The sequence below is a fragment of the Meles meles genome, chromosome 10, assembly GCF_922984935.1.
Source record: "Meles meles chromosome 10, mMelMel3.1 paternal haplotype, whole genome shotgun sequence".
In the NCBI taxonomy this organism is placed as follows: Eukaryota; Metazoa; Chordata; class Mammalia; order Carnivora; family Mustelidae; genus Meles; species Meles meles.
In genome coordinates, this window is record NC_060075.1 from 92,891,719 (window position 1) to 92,910,441 (window position 18,723).

Genomic DNA, 18,723 nt, shown 5'->3' on the forward strand with positions numbered 1-18,723 from the left:
ATCTCAGAAAAAGAATTAGAAATGAGGAAATGACCAATATAACAACCACTGTTGAATTTGAAGGCTCAGTTGTCATGCTGTCCCTTATCTTGAACTCTCAGTTACATTGTACCAAATGAAAGAACACAGAGGCCAAAGTAGACCTTTGATTGTTTTTATTGTGCTTATTATGTAAAGCAGTACAAAACTCAGGCAGCAGTGATGGCAGTCCAGATGTGTAGAATAAATGGCTTTGAAGCAGTTATCTGGTTAAAGAGCCCAGGAGCTGCAGCTGAAGCTGTGTTGGCTGTGCTCAGAGGCTCCGGAACTGGGTGGCTGAGGAGCTGCTGGACTTAAGGAGAGAGCTGTGCTGACACCCCTGTGGGTGCCCCCTGGCTCTGCCCCAGAATCATGGCAGAATTTGCTCTAGCTGCAGAGTGAAAGTTTCTGTTTGCCCAGTGGTGTGTAAACCTGTTTTGCAGTAATGACACAATAGAAAAAGACACATTTGAACTGAAATATAACAATCTCAGAGAGAAAGCCCCATTAGATCCACAACAGATACTTTTGGCGACAATAGCCATTGGAGGAAAGTGGACTCTTGTGCCACCATGTGTCAGGAGCTCTTCCCATTGCCACGGAATGCTGGTCTCCCAAGCAGACAGATGGCCACGATGACACAGTAGATCAGGCTCTTGAGGAGCAGTAGAAGGTAGGTGTAGTAGGCAGAGGTGGTCTTGAGCTGCAGCTGCAAAGTATCTAAAACAAGTCATTTATTATTTTCACCTTCTTTTCTTTTGAAAGGCTAAGTCTTATTAATGGGAGAGAGGTCACATTATACATTTCTGATGATCTAAGTGGAAAGGAAGCCCCTACACCCTCACAACCTGACAATAAACATCTACACCACTAACACTACCCCCACCACCATCACAAAATAACTCAGAATCCAGCTTGCAGGTCAAGTCCATCAACAACCTCTGGGAAATTCACTTAGAACATTCTAAAGTATTAAAAAGTAAGGCTATGTCCTAGATGAATGAGTCAGTCTGAAAAAGCATTGGTTAAAATAGCTTTTACCATTTATTCACCCCTACCATGTCTGTAAGTAATAATATAACTAATATCCTTTAATCATTAACTAAATGGCAGACATTTAATTTGAAAAGTTTGTATGCAAAGATTTAATCTTTCTTAATTTTTCAATAACCTAGGAGATTATTATTTCCATTGCCATTTTACAAATAAATTGAGCACAGAGAATAATTTGCCTGATGTCATATGATTAATAAATACCACCGGCAAGATTTTAATCCTAGTGACATAATGTTGATGACCACATTCTTACCTACTTTGTATTTCTGTACCTCCAAAGTAATAAATACTCTCAGTTACAAAGAGTTAAGCATAAATATAAAGATGAATTGTTGATTTAGAAGCATCTTAGCCAATATATCTTGTGTATTGCTGAGATTCCTATCAAGGGTACAATCAATGGAAATTTGGTTGTGTTCAAGGTTGGGGGTGGGTGGGAGGTTTTATTAAAGAGGTCATTAGTTGTGATAAGCCCTGGGTGATGTATGTAAGAGTTAAATCACCATATTGTATACCTGAAACCAATATTATAATTAGTATGTTAACTAACTGGAATTTAAATAAAAACTTAAAAAATAATAAAATAAAATAAAGTGGAAGAAAGGAGCAAATCCAAATTCTCTGCAACTTTAGGAGATCAAACTCACTCCCTTGTCTTCCCCGAATATCTTTATTGTAGTTCAGATGTTATAGGATAATTGCATTTGTTATCCTTTGAGGATTTGCAGGAAATACACGATATCAAAAAATAATTAATGCTAATGATGGTGGGTCAGATCGGCTATTCAATGAGCCATTAGGTTGAGTCTCTTCACATGGAAATTTCATTTATGTATTTATCTCCATGGAGTCAGAATTCCAAAATCATTAGCCCTTGGTATGGAAAAGGACATCAAGTGATGCTGTACTCATTATTTCTTGACAAAGTGTCCTTGGTCAATTAATATGTTAGCTAAGGTCTAGAAGCCTCTTGATATTGGACATGGAAGGCAGATCAGCAAAGCTAGAGCAATGTTCCTTGTACTCTCTTGTTATATATGTTGGAAGAAAGGGCCAGAAACTAGTACTTATGTGTCAGCTAAACAAAATAAACTATTTAGACATTCCACATAAATGACAATTTGTCTTCAGTAACTGATGAGGTGTTATTTGTGTTATTCCTGCTTGCCAGAAAATGTAACTACCGTACCCATATTCATGGAGCTAATAATTAAAAGACTGGGGTTAATGTTCGGTGTGTGGCACCAGAAGCCCTGTACTCACACCCCCTCCCCATGTGTACACCTTCTCAGGGCCTTGGCTTTGGGATATCTTGTTTTATGACAACACAATATAGAAGAACAGAAAACTGAGTAAGATTTATGAATTGTTAATTCAGAAGGTCCGGGTTGAAGCCTCTAATCTCGCTGTGTGTTATGGTGTAAGGGACTTAATTAATTTTAAGTCATTGCCTTCATGTGTAAAATAGGAATATTATCCTTCACAGTGAGTATTAAGAGAATTAAGCAAAATGCACTCACAGTGCAGCACTATGCCTTCCATACAAGAACCTCTTGGTGTCAGTTCGTGTTATTGATGTAAAAATATCTAGATGTAAAATGTATCTAGATGTAAAAATATCTAGAAGCAACTCAATATCATGTTTTCCTCAGTCAGTAGAAATAAAAGTCACAGAAATGAGTCAAATCCATTGTTGAAAGAATTCAGAGCACATCACTGTACCCCTAATTTATAGTCCTTTCACACTCAAACAAGCACTAACTGTGAAAAACACTCCTGAGAAATGATGGATTGACTTAAAATATCACTCAGTCTATTTTGCAAGATCCAGCCATTCTGAGGTTTCCACCTAATGCCAGATGCTAAGTTGATCAGGAAGAAAAAATGCTATAGCATAACATAAAGGAAAACATAGACAAAAACTTACCATCTTTATATCTCAGAGAAGTTTTTGTAGAATTAATAGCAGTGAGCTCTAAAATAAATGAGAGCAAGTATTATTCAATTGTTCATGTATATTATTTGACCGGTGTCTGTGTTGTGGGTAGATGGATGGATGGATAGATAGATAGAATTTGTCAACCAAGAGGAGAGAGCTATTACTAATATGAGTGCCACAATTCCAGAAATGATTGTTCTGAGTCTGTGTAATTCAGTAAGTCAATTCATATGTTACATTTCTGCACATGAAGATGTTGAAGTTCATGAATGATACACTTTTTTCCTTTCCTCACAACTGGAGGGTAATGTCTAAGAGTATCTAAGTGCTCCTAGCTCCCAATACAGAGCCTACTGCACAGTAGGTCTTCTATAAATATTGGTTGAATGGAAAAATAACCAGAAACAGTGGCTTCTCTACAGTCCTTAGCACCCATTGCTAATGTGAAATGCCTTATGCTAGACTAGCCAGGTTGATACCCAAATAAATTCCACAGCAGAATCTTACATTTTGGGAGGAGTCTGGTTTAGGTAAATTCTTCTTCTAAGCAAAAGAAAGAGGCCCTACCTTTCCAAATTATGCATGTTCCCAATATTCCCAACTCTCACACATTCTTTTCTGGAGTGGTGAGTGGTATTTGTCGAAATGACAACAATACGAATGAAAGCCAATACCTATTGAGTGATTATTACTCTGCCAGGCACCATGTGAAATGTTCACATGTATTAGGTCATCTGATTCCCTAGTGACACTGACATGAGCTGTATTCATGTTAGCCATGAAGACGTGAGGTTTAGAACGTCTAAATAACTCGCTGGGAGTCATACCAGTGATTGGCAGAGCCAGCACTCAAAGAACCATTATGAGGATTTAGATGAGCTAGAACATGGAACTACCTTGTAAAACAATCCATAGAAATCGATAATATATCTACCATTGTGGACTCTAAGACATCATCCCTTCCAGTATCTTAATTACTCTTAACAAATGACCTTTTGATTATAGAAGCTTAGTATTTCAGTGTGCTTCTTTCCAGGGATTAAAAGATTGGCCAAGTAAGAATCATAGTTTTCTGAATATATAAAACTAAGGTGAGGGTTGTATTACAGTGTAAAACAAAACCCCGATAAAAACAAAACCCAACATGCATACAAAGACAAAAATCCTTAAAAAGATCATTGACGGTTGGGTGGAGGAAGAAAGTCCCAACAATGTTTTGATTTATTCTTTCTCTGCTTGATTTGTTCTTATCCATACAGGTATGGTTCTGTTATGCAAATTATTCACTCCACACAATCTTATTTCGGTACGCTCTTTAAAAATAAATCTGAGCTGTTGGCTTTGGAGTAAATCTCAAGAATAAAAAAGTGTATATAATCATGTTTAGGTGTTAAAATATCCCAAGAACTGAATTAATTAATTAATTAATTTATTTATTTATTTATTTTTAAAGATTTTATTTATTTGACAGAGAGAGATCACAAGTAGGCAGAGAGGCAGTCAGAGAGAGAGAGAGGGAAGCAGGCTCCCTGCCGAGCAGAGAGCCCAATGTGGGACTCGATCCCAGGACCCTGAGATCATGACCTGAGCCAAAGGCAGTGGCTTAAACCACTGAGCCACTCAGGCGCCCCCAAGAACTGAATTTAAAGCGTCTTAAAATTCCCTTTCTTTTCCAAACAGTGGCTTTACTCATTAAAAGAGAAATAAAAATCTCTAATCACCATGAATTGATTGATTAAAAAATATTAAGTTAATAATCTCTCAAATTATAATCTGTGGGTATGTCCTAGATTTTCTTTTTCAATCAGATGGGTTGAAAACTTGGACCAGGTTAGTTTTATCTCCTCGAAATCACTTCATGGATTTCGACTTCCATGTTCTATGTATTTTTAGCTTTCATCAAAATCAAAAAGAAAAAACAAAAAACAAAAACCTTACAAGAAACATATTAGAAATTTGCTATAGAAAAACATTAACAGAAATGCCCTCAATAGCTTTGTTGCTATGAGAAGATCTTGGGAGACAGTCCTTTCAGAATTTAATTCTCAGGTAAAACACATCATGAATAAGAAATTCTCCCTTTTCTGTAATGATCACCATAGAATGTACCATAGCATATTTTCACTTCTATCACTATAAAAATCAATACTTAAAATACTTCAGCCCAGTGATTACATTAAACTTGTATTTTGCTCATTTGCTTCCTCTCTGTTTCTTAGCTGTAGGAATAAGAAATTAGGGTTGTTTGTAATTTTACATAAAACAAATGAATAAATATATTCATCTCATGTTTTCAAAAACAAGCATTTTCACTGGCATTACTGCACATTGTCTTCATCACATTCCAGGAGAAAGGAAAGGTAATTAAGTGTTTGACTCTAAATTGATCCCTGGAGAAACTAAGGATTCAAGAAAATAAAGATTTACTTCAGCAATTCAGAATGGTATACTGCAAGGGTCTTTGCAAGTCTCGTTATGTGTTCATTGCCTGCTGTTCCCAAGCACTTGTGAACTACAGGGAAAATATAAACTAGTTCCTTCTTATGGGCTCTGTAGGGCCTTGGTCTGTGATGTTAATGCCAGAACTTGACTTCTGAGTCTAGTGAGTTCCTGGATCACAGCAGGTCCAGAGCACATTCAGTCATCCACCCACAATGTCTGAATATGGCCAACGTCATCACCAATGAGGTTAATTTGGGACACCTTGCCTGAATCGTGAGTGACCCTGAGTGATTAGAAAAGCATGTTCTCTCTACTGTAGTGACCCTCCTTGGAGTAGTAGTTCATCCTACATCCTTCCCAGGCCTGGCACACACTAGGACTGCAATAATGTTTGCTGAGCAGTTTTACCAGTGGTAAGAAATATATTCATTGTGTAGAAAGGGAGAATGTTTGTACACGGTAGCCTCAGCTCATCTTTACTTACCAAATCTCCCCTTAGAGTGGAATATAAATTCAAATCTGAAAAACCCAAGACCATACTAAAACCTCAGCAGCCAAATTACTTTTGTTGAGCTGTGATCTGGCTCAAACATTTTGCAGCTTATAACTCATAAACTTTGTGGGTAATCCTTTGAGTAGAGCAAGATTGAAGTGAAAGGAACTCTGACTGCTGAGTAGAACATTCCTGAAAGATGAATAATTGTTCTTATTTCATGATCAAATGTTGTTCTCTCTTGAGTATTTATGGTTTGCAAGATTGCTAGGGGCTTTCATATGTATTATTTCAATTAATTCATACAATGACCCTCCAAAAACATCACTGTGATCTTCATATTTTTGGATGATGAAACTGAGGTAAGAGAGACTAAGTGAATTTGTCTTCTTTTTTCTGTATGTTCCAAAGCCCATTCTACTTCAATTCTAAAAGAACTGAATTTCTTTTAGAAAAGAATTTTTCTTTTTTTTTTTAAAGATTTGATTCATTTATTTGACAGAGAGAGAGAGATCACAAGTAGGCAGAGAGGCAGGCAGAGAGACAGGAGGAAGTAGGCTCCCTGCGGAGCAGAGAGCCCCACGCCGGGCTCGATACCAGGACCCTGGGATCATGACCCAAGCTGAAGGCAGAGGCTTAACCCACTGAGCCACCCAGGCGTCCCTAGAAAAGAATTTCTAAAAGAAAGAGCAGGACATTTATGTCCTACATTAAAGGTCGCATCATCAATAAAAAGTTTCTATTTGTTTCTTTTCATTAATATTTGACAAAAATTGTGGACTATTTCCTTTGGGGCAAAAAAGGGTACTGGAAGGTTGCATTCATATATACATGTACATACCTTTTTTCTGTGGAGGAAATAGAATCTCTTGATCAACTCCTCCTTTATTCCACTCGTGTTTGACGATACATTTGTGTTCTTTATCCATTGACGCTCCAGTCACGGTCAGCCAGCTGAATTTCATGTATGTGTCATTAGTCTTCACTGTGTCTCCTTGCTGAGATTTCAGAATTGTTTCATCTTCCTTTTCTCTCCAATCTATCTTGATAACATCTGGGAAAAAATCCTCAAGAAGACAAAGATATGTTCCAGCCTTATGGAGTTCTCGCTCCGTAACTGAAGGTAGAAAAATTGTGGGCTTGGGGGAAATGTCTACAGTAAGGCTTCTATCTGTGGGGAAGTGGAGTAACAATTACATTATTAGAGTAACATAAACATTGTGTGGTTTAGAAGCACTTAGCACAGAGAAATGAGGAAATTTGCCACAGAATTAGTGCTAATGTCAGGCCTTTCATCCACTGCGGGTTATAAGGTACTGATTGTTCTTATTTCAGTAACTTCAGAGTCACAAGAAACTGTGTAACTTGCTCAAAGTCACAACTATAAAGTGGTGGCGTCTGGATTAAAATGTGAGTTTTTTTTGGAACAATATGCACTCACATTTTGAATGAGACTCCATTTCCACGTGTCCTTGACAATCTATCCAGTTGATCTTTAAATCTTCAAAATTGGATCCCAAACCTACTTTTTTAAAATTATTTTTATTAACATATAATGTATTATTAACCCCAGGGGTACAGGTCTGTGAATCGCCAGGTTTACACACTTCACAGCACTCACCATAGCACATACCCTCCCCAATGTCCATAACCCCACCATCCTCTCCCGACCCCACCTCCCCCCAGCAACCCTCAGTTTGTTTTGTGAGATTAAGAGTCTCTTAGGGCCAAACCCACTTTTGAAGTAATGGAGGTCTCCTATTTGATTCCATTTTGTAAAACATCTCAGTCTCCAGGATTTTAAGTAGGACAATGATTAAAACTGCACCTTTCAAATATTTACAATGCCTTGAATTTAGAAGCAATGGGGCATCTCCAATGGTATTTCCAAAACTGCTATTAGAAAACTCATTTTTTTAAGAAATGCTTTTGTATTAACTAATGCACTTATCAGAATTTTGTTTTGCTTTGAAAATGTTCACTGAAAGCACATTTTGTATTGGAATTCCACTTGACATTTATATATGACTAAGAAGACACCGTATTTTGACTCTCAGCGTCTCCCTTTAAAGTTGAATCTGCTTTAGAAAGCTGCTGACTGGTTTCTAGAACCCCACAGTATCTGTGATTTCACCTGCTGAATAAAGCATATATATATATATATATATATATATATATAGAGAGAGAGAGAGAGAGAGAGAGAGAGAGATGTATCTATATATATATCTGGTATAATGTTAGAAGTATGGTTCCAGAGTTTCTTACAGACATAATGTTCCAGAGTTTCTTACAGACATAATGTCAAAATATATGGCAAAACATCATTGGTTTTAAAGGCCATGTCACTTGAACACTGGTATGTTACTTGATTATACATTTACTGTTAGTTATTAAAATTATAAATGTTAGAATCCTTTTAAAATTTATTGTCGGGGTGCCTGGGTGACTCAGTGGGTTAAAGCCTGTGCCTTTGGCTCAGGTCATGATCCTAGGGTCCTGGGATCGAGCCCCGCATCAGGCTGTCTGCTTGGCAGGGAGCCTGCTTTCCCCTCTCTCTCTCTGCCTACTTGTGATCTCTGTCAAATAAATTAAAAAAATAAAATTTATTTCCATCGTGCAAGTGCTTTACTGATATTCTCTTTGGGCTAGTTTGGAGTTAGTTTAGTAATACAATGGGCAATTTCTTTAGAAAAGAACAATTGGATTTTTCATTTGAGAAAAAAAGGAAAAAAAATCTCTTCTGGGCAGTTTGTAGTACTCTATTTTTTTTTTTTTGGAAAAAATCTTGAGAATTTCTCTCTGTGTATCATAGTTCCTATTTTTATACTAAATGAGTAACATACAATGAACTTTTATTCATGATATAAATAGAATGAAGCCAGAATGTACTTATGTTTATATATCTTGCTGTAGTGCAAATACGATTTTGATTATAATATTAAGACATTGTATATTTCTCCACTGATATACTTTGTTTTTAATTTTAAAAGCATGTTAGATAAAGATTAATTTTTCAATTGTACATGATATTTACATAATTTTAATCTCTAGTCAATATTTTAAGGAATCTAATTTTCATCTTAGAAACTTTGTGTGTTTTTTTATAGGAATACTTCTGATTTGTTATAGTTATAGTAAAGAAACTGAAAATAAATTGATGAACTTGAAAAGTTTCTGGCTGGTAACACATCAGTTTTACCTCCTGTCCCTTTTCTTTTCAGCATGAAATGAATCTTGAACTCCCATAATTTTCTCAATTGAATATTAGCTGAGCATTAAAATAGTGTACTTGATTAAATATTGTTAGTGCCTATATTTGGGGTATTATAGTACCTACTTTTTCCTTCAACATTCTTTTTAAACTTATTAACAGTGATTTTTATGGCCAAAATCATTTTATGAATCATAAATTAGAAAACAGATTCCAAATAAATAAACCTGTCCAATATATTTATATACATTCATTTGCATAATCACAAAATACATTAGAGTTAAATTGCTGGTTATGTATATTTTATTAAGATACGATATTGTGCACCTATCATATGATCTCCCTGATATGAGGATATGGAATTGCAATATGGGGGGTTAGGGAGGTAGGAGAAGAATAAATGAAACAAGATGGGATTGGGAGGGAGACAAACCATAAGTGACTCTTAATCTCACAAAACAAACTGGGGGTTGCTCGGGGGAGGTGGGGTTGGGAGAGGGGGAGGGGGGTTATGGACATTGGGGAGGGTATGTGCTATGGTGAGCGTGAAGTGTGTAAATCTGGCGGTTCACAGACCTGTACCCCTGGGGATAAAAATACATTATATGTTTATGAAAAATAAGAAATAAAAAATATACATAAAGAAAAAGAACAAATTAAAAAAAAGATACGATATTGTGAATCCTATATAAATTTACCAAATGTCAACTACATTTTCAAGTGCAAGTGTGATATTTCAAACCTGCATACTGGTGTTGATTTAATTGTTCTTTATTTTTCTGTTATTTTTCTTTTATTCAATAATTGAAGCTAATTCATATTTGAATAGAATTTCAAATTTATGACATTTCTAACTTTATTTAAAATTCTAACTGTATTTAAAATGTTTAAACTTTTTTCTTTTTTTATATCTCCATCTGTTTATTTTTCATTTATCAGCATACATTATTATTTTTATTTTTTTAATAGCTTTTTAAAAATGTCTTTTCAGCGTAACAGTATTCATTGTTTTTGCACCACACCCAGTGCTCCATGCAATACGTGCCCTTCCTATTACCCACCACCTGGTTTCCCTAACCTCCCACCCCCCGGCCCCTTCAAAACCCTCAGTTGCTTTTCAGAGTCCATAGTCTCTCATGGTTCATCTCCCCTTCCAGCTTCCCTCAACTCCCTTCTCCTCTCCATCTCCCCATGTCCTCCATGTTATTTGTTATGCTCCACAAATAAGTGAAACCATATGATAATTTTTCTAATAAATATGAGCATGAAAGCCAAACTTGTTGGTGTCTGACCAGGTCTGCTGAAGGTTACCATCTGTGAATGACATTAAATATCGTGGTGCCCAAAGTAACGACATAGTGGGAGCATAGAATGTGCTTTTCTTAAGACCATTTCTTCCATTTTATAAAGTGGATGTGGAAGGCAAAGCCCACTCTTTCCCTTCACATTCCTCCTAAGGGACTTGTACTTTAAAGTCCTTTTCTCATTTTATGGTGGGAAAAACATAACAAATGTGAAAAGTCAGTGTGCTTCATTTTCACAGGTAATATGAAGTATGTACTTCATTACAGTTTTCCCTACCTTTGAACCTAAAATTTGACCCTGTGTTTCTTGGTAGATAACTACAGGCCTTTTTTCTTCTACTTTCCTCAGTGCTTTGGATCTTCTATTTTTAGTTCCTGGCAGAACTCTACTTGTGTATTTTATTTTAAGTCTTCTCAAATAGATTCTGGAAACAGGCAGTATAAATAAATGATAGTTTGTGCACTAGAACTCGTTTCTTTTTCTGCCCCAGAGCTTGACCATTTGGTAAGGTTTACCTCAAAGATGACATGAAAACCGGGAGATGTTTGCAAATCCTGCTGAGATACAGACACAAAGCACGTGGAATCAAACACATTGAAATGCCAGAGCATAAGATGAAGCTTCCATTCCCAACATTATCCCTCACAACACGGGAGTTGCCTTAGGTTTCAGCCTCTCATATTAAAGAGGCTCTTCTAATGGTCTACTTTGATCAAACAATACTACTTGGACAAGGTATCAACCTTAAATAAACTCAACGTTGGTTTTAAAGGTAGAGCTGATAAAGGCAGTAAAGAAGTTTAATATGGATTTGGTAAATATTACCTGGAACAAAAACCTCTACATGTTATGCTTACGTTGAAAAATATGGAATACCAGAGAGAATACAAATTTTTTTTTAAAATTTTGTAAGTGGGTAATTTTCTCTTCAGAAAAACTATCCATTGATGTCATCATAAGGGGATCCCAAAATAGACACTCAGACCCTGGGACGACTCAGAAATTTGCTCTAAAGTATATGTTTTAGATGCGTGTGAAGTGTCTGAAATGAATAAAATTGAGGGGAAAAAAAAGCAGTGTTTCTCAATTGATGTTTGAATTGATAGAATTTTTAACTTTCTAAATATACCTAGATAATTAAGATATTAAATAAACAAGTGAATATTTGGCTTTTATCCATATCACTTTAAGTTTATATATTCAAATTGCAAAACATCCTCCCTTTTTCCTTTATGTCTGGATATTTCCACTGAAAAATGAGAGAGTACCTTATATTCAGGGTAACAATACTTGAGACAATGCTTATTACATTCTCATCATTTAAAAAAATTTTTTTAAAGATTGATTTGTTTATGTTAGAGACAGAGAGAGAGAGTATACTAGCAGAGGCAGGCTCAGAGGGAGAGTGAGAGGGAGTTATAGCTGAGCATGGAGTCCATCATGGGGCTTGACCTGCTGCTTGACATGGGGCTTGATTCTGTGACCCTGACACCGTGAACTTGGTGTTCACCAGGGTCAACTTGGTTCCGTCTTTCCTACCTCATTCACAGGGGTTGGAGAGTATGATTTTACCTTTTCTCACCATTTTCCTGAAAGTTCTCATGTCTTCCCTTAAAGGGTTTTCTTCTGTGATTTCACTTCTTTTACTAGACTGTAATTTACAGTTAATATTTCTTTAATTTTCAAAAAAGAAAAAATAGAAATAATGTATTTGAGTATTTAATAAGTGAGTGTCCAGTATTTTTACAGGATTATTTTATTTCTATATATTAAGGGGTGGATATCTGGTTTAATTGTAAAATAAATTCTTTCCCGAATCTAATTCCCACTGACTCTAGACCTGATAAGTTGTTACAGAGTCTGAAATCATAATTAGGATCTCTTAACCTAGTTATTCCTGAAGGACTGCTCCTTTGAGCTTGAAATTACCCTAACAGTTTCCAGGGAATTGATTTAAAAATCTGAATTGCCCTATCAAGAGGATGATCCTGTTTGTTTTGGTCTCTCTGCAGCTGACCCAGCAGAAGTGCAAAGACAGCTCTGGATTATGCACCTGAGTTCTGCATGTAGGACAACTCTCCCTCCCTTTCTGCTCCTCTCCCCATGCTCACTTTCCCTCTCTCTCTAAGAAATAAATATTTTTTTCAGTTTTTATTATTATTTTATTTTTTTATTATATTATATTAGTCACTATACAGTACATCCTTAGTTTTTGTTGTAGTGTTCCATGATTCATTGTTTACATATAACACCCAGTGCTCCATGCAATATGTGCCCTCCTTAATACCCACCATCAGGCTAGCCCACCCCCTCATCCCCTCATCCCCCTCCCCTCTAAAACCCTCAGTCTGTTTCTCGGAGTCCAGTCTCTTATAGTTCGTTAATAAGTAAATAAATAAAAATCTTAAAAAAAATATGGCTTAGTGTTTCTAATATCACATAATGGTCTAGACCACCCCTTTTTGGAATGGACAAGTCTCTCTTGGATCCCACTCTTTGCCATAATAACTAGCCATGTGACTTTAGGTAAATAACTGAACATCTCTAAGCCTCAGTTTCCCCACCTGCAAAACAGAAAAAGAAGATGTTCTGTATAGGGCTGTGGAGGAATGAGATAGTGCACTAGACCAGTCAGCATGGTATCTGGCCCTTAATAAATCTTAGCTAATATTATTGTTCCCTTTGCAGGAATGGTTTCAGGTCTTTTTTTTTATCAAATTCTTCCAATAAAAATACAACTTTATTTTATTTTTTAGAAGATTTTTATTTATTTACTTGAAAGAAACCATGAGCTGGGGGAAGGGGTAGAGACAGAGGGAGAAGCAGGCTCCCTGCTGAGCAGAGAGCCTGATGCAAGGCTCATCCCAGGACCCTGAAATCATGACCTTCAGCTCTAAGGCAGATGCTTAACCTACTGAGCCAACTGGGTGCCTCAAATATATGAATTTTAGAACCAATAGATATTACATAAATTAAGAGAGCAAAAGAGCTGATGAATCTAAGATGTTCTGTGTCTCTGGTAGTCACAAGCCAAAAAATGTGGGGCCCAATGAAGCCACAATCTAAAATTATTGTCCTTTGGATGGAAGCGTTTTGAGTGATGAGATTATGTCTTGTTCACCCTTTTATCTCTAGCATCCAGTACAGAAACTGTCTTCAATAAATGTTTGCTGAGACAATAAATGAACAAACAAAAATGTAAAAGCATGAAGACAGATTCTTTTTATGGGTTCTGGAGTTGAAATGGTTTACTGAGCTCAAAAATTCCATTAAACTGGACTATCTCTAGGCAATATCACAAGAGTCATAATAGCACACATTTTGACCAGTCTCAGCCTCCCCTCTAAGATGTTACAGTAATAAGAATAAGTGAGATTTATTGATGTTTTATAGTCATTTATTCTGTTAATTTTTTTGCACTTCTGTTTATTTTTTTAAAGATATTATTTATTTATTTGATAGACAGAGATCACAAGTAGGCAGAGAGGCAGGCAGAGAGAGAGGGAGGAAGCAGGCTCCCCACTGAGGGACTTGATCCCAAGACCCTGGGATCATGACCTGAGCCAAAGGCAGAGGCTTTAACCCACTGAGCCACCCAGGCGTCCCTGCACTTCTGTTTAAAAAAAATCAAAGAAATCATATATTTTGCAGGTTACTAGAGAAAGAAGCACTACCCGTTAAGAAGGGAACACTATTAATACTGGATGTATTTGAACAAATTGTTTCTCACTTAAGAGACTGTCTACAAGAAAAGCATGTTGAACCAATAACTCACACCAATGCTTTGTAGACACAGTTCTCAAAATAATTTTAATTTCAATCCTGAATATATTTTATTGTGTGTGTATTTTCTAAAAGTAGAAATATAATCTATTTGCAAGCAGGGAAGTAAATAAACCATTTGCAAAGTGGTTTTCTTTCCACTAGAGATGAGTAGCTGCAAAATTGCTATCCATATGCAGAGGGGATCCTATATTATTTTTTCTTAGAAACATCTATCAATTTTTCACTCACAGTTTTGAAACAAAACAAGGTAACTTACCTGGGGGAATTACTATGAGCTTAGTTCCTTGTGCAAACATCTTGATCCAGCCTGAGTTATCACACTGGTTAGAGGTTCTACAAAAACATCAACCTCCTGAGCTTCACAGCAGGACCAGCAGGTAGAAACATGGTACTGGCAATTTGATCTTCTGAGTTTCCTTGGAAAGCCTAAGTCTTCCTGAACTTAGTTGACCCAAGTGTCTGTTTTCCAAGGAGGCAGTATTCACTGAGAAGAGCTGATAGAAAACAGAAACAATAAAAGCAAAAGAAAAGAGAGAGATTGGTAGTAAGGGTCAACCAACTATTTATCTACATTACCAGGAAAAGTATTCAGTCAGTTAAGAGGTTTTGATTTCCACGTGTTCAGTTGTGTGAAACTGCTCAGAGATGCATCAAAGGAAAAACCCTTCTGTTCTCACAAACACCAGACCTGCTCTGTTAGTAATTTGGGATTGTATTTCTAAAGGAGGAAAGTTCAGTAACCCAAAATGTAAATATACCAACAGAGATATACTTTGGAAATATGAACAATGGCCTCCATTTTTTAATCAGCTACTTTTACGACTTGACAACATGATTCTTTATCCCACCATGCAAAATGAGAAAATAATTTGTGTAATGACAATGTTTTTCCTGGAATAAAAAAGAAATTTGTAGAAGTTTATCTCCCATGAGATAACAGATTTTGATTCAAACCAAAATTTGAAAACAAAATCCATTTTTCTGAAATGTTGAAAGGGGAAGCCTCTTGGAAGCTATTCTATGATCTTCAAAAATACATGCGTAGCCCTGTCTCTGTGGTTAACTAGCTTTGGACAAGAAATTTGTCATCTCTGCGCTCCCATGTCCCTATTTGCTGCTTAGGCATTGGGCTATGAATGTCCAAAGGGCCCTTCGTGTTCCCACAGCTTATGAACCTGTGATGAAGAGCTGGAAAGGGTCTGCTGTGGCTGCTCAAGTGAGAAAGGAGTTGAGGGTTAGTAATAGAAAATGATTTCTTATAGTTCCCTTCTGACTCTGCAAACTGTGAGGTCCCAGTAGACACAGTATCAGGGGGCTTCATGGCACATGAGACCTTACTGACTATCAGGTAAAAACCTGTTGTTTTTCTGATCTGTGTCTAAGCCGGAATGGGGCTAGTCTTACAGGTAATATTGGTGGAGCCATATAGGATTCATTTCAGGGGCTCTTCTATTTTAGCTGGTACCAGTGGACAATGACCTTCTTGAGAGAAACTCCAGACTGCTTGCAGTGTATGTGAACTGTTCTGTCTGGTGTTCAGGTAAAGGACAGTTGATTCTGAAAGATTCTCACTCTGGTGTCTCCATTTGAAATGCAATGGAGTGAGGTCAGAGGTACCTGAACAAGTGGACAGTAGACATAAAAACAGTGAAAAGACAAGCAACAAGTATGTTCAACCTACAAACCCAAGCCAAAGACCCATATATCCATAGGGTTGGCATCTGAAAGTGACTAGTTAGAATTCTCTCCAAGAGGGGGCATTAATCAGGACTGGGGAGGCCGTAGCAGCCCTTGTTCATCAAAGGCAGGGCTGGGGGAGGAAGGTTTGATTTAGAACCAAGGAAAGACCTTCTCAGTAAGATCTGTCTGAGTGTTGTTGATTATGTTCCTGGTGTAAAGAGCTACCAGATCCCAGAAGACTTCACCTAAACCCTATGTTATAATAATTCATTTTAATCTTTCCCTTTGGAGCAACATCCTCACATTTTTCTGTTAGGTTTTTGTTTCAAACACACCTATCCTTGAGCGCTATTTCACTCAGACTTAGAGATTTTCCACCATGTTTTGGGAGAGTGTGTGGAACTATATGGCTGTTGTGAGAATTGGAAGAAAAATCTTATTACTTTATGTAATAACAAATGAGACAATAATCCCACAACTTTATTCAGAAGTATGTACATTCTATAGATCAGTAGTTTGTAAAAAATTTCCAAGGCTTGATGAATATTCACAATTGTTGTAGCTGTTGCTTTAGACGCTAGGATGTTTCTATACTGTGCTGTGAATGAAGAAAATTCTTGGTGAAAAGACATCCTTTGGTTTATTACCCTCAACTCTTTTCCTATTCACAGTTCTTAGCTTTTCCAAAAAAAGCAAACTTTATTATTATTGGGAAGACAATGTAAAATGTGCCTTTTTTTAATTAATTAATTTATTTTTTCAGCGTAACAGTATTTAAAATGTGCCTTTTAAAAATTCCTGACTTCCTATGTTAGCTGAGATGACTCAGAGAAACAGTGTAGTTGTAGTGGAAAAGGACACGGTGATGTGTTGACCCTGTGCTAGACCTGTCCTGCATGCAACCTTCTTCAGTCCCCAGCAACAGTATGAGAAAGATGTAGTAACTTTCCTAGATCATGCTGTCAGTTAAGAGGCTGAGCAGGAGTTCAAACCCAAGTCCATGTTACTTCAAAGGCCTTATATCTTCCATCATTCATTCATTCATTCATTCAAAGTCAGCACACCATTTTGCTTATTGGATTTAGCTTCCTTCCCCAGAAACTTCTCATAGATGTAGAAGAAGGACACTAACTAGGACACCAGTGATGTCACTAACAAAATCCAACCTAGGCCCCAGAGAGGTAAATAGATGATAAGGTGACCTGACTAAAAGAAACAACACAGATCGGAGGTTTGGGGTCCTAGCTCAGACCTTGCTGAGGACACAGATGCAGGAGAAATGTCCAGGTCCCTCTGGGAGGTAGAAAGGATCATGTATATGTTTGCAGGGGTGTGGTGTTGTGGGAGGGTTTTTGTTCAGTGGAAGTGGAGCATTTCTATACAGTGTATCCCAGCAGGCACAGTAATATAGCCCAGCATCTTCCTCATTAACTCGGTGTATCCTAAGACTCGCTGGCAAATCCCTCTGCCATTTCCTGGCTTCATATCTTTCCTCATTAACCCCTTGTTCGTGGACCACATTTTCATTTGAGGAGATATACAGAATTCGTTTTAGAGGCTGGTCTGGCTTCTGTTGATACCAGTGAATATATACATTATTCCTTAAGCCACCTGCTTTTATTTGGCATTCTAAAAATGCTGTGTTTCCTTGTTTCTTGGTAATGGATGGTACAAGTTGCGTTATTAAAAAGTCTGCATTTGTATCTGAAAGGAAAACAAAAATAACAATTAGCAACATTTTGACATTCCTTAAAATAGTACATATTTATTTTCTATTAATGAAAACCTAGGGGTTTAGGATTTACATTTTTTTCCTGAAGAATTCAAGGTCATGGTGGAATTTATCTGCCTAGGTTGAATGACCTTTTGGGCTTTCTTCTGCCCACAATGGCTGACTGGATTGTCCATGCTTTCTATCTCTTTTCTTCATTGAGTGAAATCCCCCATGGGTAAAGCCACTTACAGATCCACAGGGAGGCCAGCAGGATGACCTGTGACGGGAGCAGCATCTTGCCGGCACTTGTCAGGAGAGGTGGTTGAATACCAGGCTGATCACAGAGCAAATCTGAGGGCTGATTTACTAAGAGGAAGTGGTGCTGGAAACACACAGCTAAGACCCATAGACTGCGGAGAAAGGGAGCCACAGTATTTACCCTAAAACATCCTGCAAAACAGGGTTGCTAACTCAGTTTATCAGTACGTCCCTCTCGTTACTGTGTGATTGTTATCATTGATTGATAATTCGTGTAAAGAAGCCATTTCTTACTAAAGGACTATGGTCCTTTATTGGTTCAAATCAGAGAGTGGGAGAAAGGGGGAGAGTTCTTATAGTTTTCTTCTTCTAGGAGTTAAGGTTATCTGCTTCTCTCTCTGTCTCTATCTTTAATCCTACCATTGAAGTTTATGTAATTTCTAGTGGGTCTATCTTTATGTTAACTAATTCTTTCCTTATATCTCTTAAATCCACTGGTGAGCCTTTCACGGGATTCTTCATCTCTGCTACTGTGTTTTTTTATTTTTTGCATTTCCTTTGATCTTCAAATCTCTCTGCTGAAATCATCTGTCTGATGATCTTGTATTCTATTTACCTTTTCTATTAGATTAAAGCCTTTAACATATTAATCATATTTATATTAAATTCTTCTATAGTTCCAACATCGGTATCGTATCTCAGTCTGTTCTGATGACTGCCTCGTAGCCTCAGACTATCTTTTTTTTTTAATATTTTATTTATTTAACAGAGAGAAATCACAACTAGGCAGAGAGGCAGGCAGAGAGAGAGGAGGAAGCAGG

General features: G+C 37.0%; 1 pseudogene; it reads right to left on the bottom strand.

Moving 5' to 3' along the window:
- Nucleotides 1-157: 157 nt before the first annotated feature.
- LOC123951723 lies at nt 158-17,969 on the bottom strand (annotated as a pseudogene).
- Between the last annotated feature and the right edge of the window lie 754 nt (nt 17,970-18,723).